This window comes from Lepisma saccharinum, chromosome 10 (assembly GCF_977018435.1).
Source record: "Lepisma saccharinum chromosome 10, izLepSacc3.1, whole genome shotgun sequence".
In the NCBI taxonomy this organism is placed as follows: Eukaryota; Metazoa; Arthropoda; class Insecta; order Zygentoma; family Lepismatidae; genus Lepisma; species Lepisma saccharinum.
Genome location: NC_139238.1, coordinates 19,243,082 through 19,246,595, shown reverse-complemented (window position 1 = coordinate 19,246,595; position 3,514 = coordinate 19,243,082).

The following is a 3,514-nucleotide window of genomic DNA, read 5'->3' as shown; positions in this document are numbered from 1 at the left end:
CAAAGTGAGCAACTAACTTACACACACACTCACACGTGCGTATACACGTGATGCTCTGTCTTTATAATATGTACTAGCCTCACTGTGATCATATAACAAAAACATAGAGTGTGATATCCTAAAATGGAATATTAAAAATAGTGTTGCCCACGGGACGAGACGGGACAGGCTTTTAAAAATTCGAGACGAGACGAGATTGACCATGTGTCATAAGACAAACGAATATTTTCGAGACGAGACAGCATTTCCACGAGACTCCACGAGACGAGACAGGCCAAAGTCTCGTCTCGTGGGCAACACATTTAAAAAGCATAGACGAAATCGTGCGCATTTTATTTTTAATTTGTTTTTAAAATATGACTGCAGACAGGAGGCGTCTCGTGAACGTAGGCGGTGCATGCTGCGCATGCGTTAATTGTGGAAAAATGGACAGCTTGATCTGCGACGACATTAATGAGCATTTCTACATTCTAATTTCTTCATATAGGAGAAGTATTTACTTTACACGAGAGCGCTGAACTAAGCTTATAATACATTTCTTGGATCTGAAGTGAAAGAAAGCAATAATTATTTTCCCACAATTGACGCATGCGTCACTTCAGATTTAAGAAATATAATATAAGCTTAGTTTTCAGCGCTCTCGTGTAAAATAAATACTTCTCCTATATGAAGAAATTAGAATATAGAAATGGCTCATTAATGTCGTCGCAGAGCAATCTGTTCTTTTTCCCACAATTAACGCATGCGCACCATGCACCGCATGCGTTCACGAGACGCCTCTGACTGCAGATAATGCGCATTGATAGTGTCCTACATAGTATTATTCAATTTCACATAAGATGATAATAAAAATGGAAATAATGCAAAAGTACAAGAGTAGAAAAAGTGACAAAAGTAGTAGTATTATTTGAAAATAATATTCTTAGAAAAATATTTGGAACTAAAACGGGTGAGAGGACAGGTGATTGGAGAACGTTACATAATTTAGAACTGCATAATTTGTATTCCTCTCCCGATATTATTAGAATAATACATTACATTAAGAAGAAAGGCTTAGGTGGGCAGGAAAGAAGAATAATTTACAGGTTTCTTATTGGGAAACCTGATGGTAAGAGACCTGTAGGAAGGTCAAACCGATGGAGGGATAACGTTGTGATGAACCTAAAGAAAATCGGTAAGGATGGAAAAGATTGGATTGATCTTGTCCAGGATAGGGACAGATGAAAAGCTTGTGTTGCTGCAGCCATAAACCTTCGGCTTTAAATATGCTAGAGAGTTAGTTTAGGAACCCTAGTAGTGGTGGTGGACCTCTTAGTAAAGGTATGGAGATGAAAAGGGGCATTTTTTTTATTGGTGGGGAATTACATACCGGCTGGTCATAAAGTCTCGGAACGGTCACATATCGCGAGAAATACACATCGAATCGGAAAACGAAAAAAGTACGTATTGAATAAGTGATAGAAAGCTATTCAATGATATCACACTTGATTCCCCACCCCCGCCCCTGGGGCAACTGTGAAATTTTAAATAGAAACCACCATTTTGTATTGTAGAATCGGAAAGAGGACTTCATTCCGAGTCCAACGAGCTATCAACCTTCCTCCGAGCTCAATTTGGAACGGAGATATGCCGATTTTAAATTTTCGGTGGAAAAAAAATAAATAAAAAATAAATCATAAAACCCAAAAAATTCGGAATCTACATTTGATCGTACAAACACCCCCCCTTCCATATACTCTATTGAAAGGTCTTGCCGTGCAGATTCCGAATCTGCAATCGCTTTCAATCTAGCTCAATTAGGGGCAGAGATACGTTCCTTTGTAAATTGTTTTGGTTTTATGAAATTTTCACTTTTTGGGGGGGGATTTAAAATCGCCATATCTCCGTTCCTATTTGAGCTAGGAGGATGGTTGACAACACGTTGTACTCGAAATAAAGTCCTCTTTCCGATTCTACAATACAAAATGGGTGTTCCATTTAAACTTTCACAGTTGTCCACGTGGGGCGGGAGTGGGGAATCAAGTGTGCTATCATTGAATAGCTTTCTTTCACTTACTAAACAAGTATTTTGTTCATTTTCTGATTCAATGTGTATTTCTCACGATATGTGACCGTTCCGAGACTTTTGGACCACCCGGTATAAATATTTTACGAATTCCACACAGAAGGATATGTTCTTCAGCTCGCACTGATTACTTCCTCAGAAAACGAACACCATTATTTCTCTGCTTTCAGTACTAATTGTTGTTTCCTCTATTGTTGTATCACAACAAAAGCTTCTTGCACAGTAACTTTACTTTTCATGTAGGTTGCGCTTTTCAATAGTCGGTTATGTTGGAATTGAAACACTGAAGATTTCTAGCTTTTTTTGAGTGGGTACAGAACACTGAACACTCAATCGTCATTGTCTCACTTCCATTGTTCCTTCTGGGTCTTCCATTGCGATGTGTTGCTTAGAAATGGAAAATATGAGTCATTCGTGATCGTGTAAGATAATGAGAGATGTACTATTAAGAAATGTAATTTGTAAACTTAATGAGAACAGCCTTTCGGTTTGTTTCTATATCATTTAATTGGCCCAGCCGCAACTAAGTTTTATTTGTCTATGTACAGGGTGATTAAAAAAGTTCGTCCCACTTTATAACACTATAGCTCTTAAACGAACTACAATAAACTGCCTTCTTGGAAAGTATCCTGAACTTCCTTGATGTAGTATTCTTGCAGAAGTTAATCACAAAATACGTATTTTTTCTATCTGCGTCGCCATTTTTGACGAAATGAAATTATAGTTTTCCTTTGTATTGACGTACAGTACGTTATTATATTCGTTAAAGGTTTATGTAGGCGTGATTTTTCTAGGATAGTATCTTTTTAACTACTTCGTTGGTAATTTTCTTTCAATTCACGAACTTTTGACTGCTTAAAAAGTGAAAGAACATGACAATAGACAATTTACGTGGTAATATTTTTGGATTCCACTGTACTTGCTGGAATCATACAATGCACAGAAAGCCAACGTTGCTAGAAAAATCACATTTCAGCAATTTAAGCATTATAAAGATGCTTGTGGTGTTTTGTGATACATATTGATTTCGTTTATTTTACTTCGCTTTTCTGCCACAATCGCTTGTTGAGTTGTTGTTGAGTTGGGATTTTAAGTCCACTTTATGCACAGTAAGGCTAATCGGGACTGGACCTACAGTTTAAAGTGGGATCCGAACCACTTGTGCCTCCACCGGGTATCCAACCCGGGACCCCTTGATTAAAAGGCGACGACGTTACCACTGCGCCATCGGGTAGGCCCCTGCCACAATCGCGAAGGTGAGGAAGAGTGATGATACAATGAAATTGATGAAGGGATACTCACAAACACCCGGGACCTCTTGCGTCGTAGCGCGCTTTGGTAACCAGTCCGCCACGGAGGCCGGCTTGTGGTGTTGTGTCATGAACTGTTTGCGGGTCCATGTCGAAATCTTACACCCTCGATTTCGCAGGGGATTTTTTTTTATATATA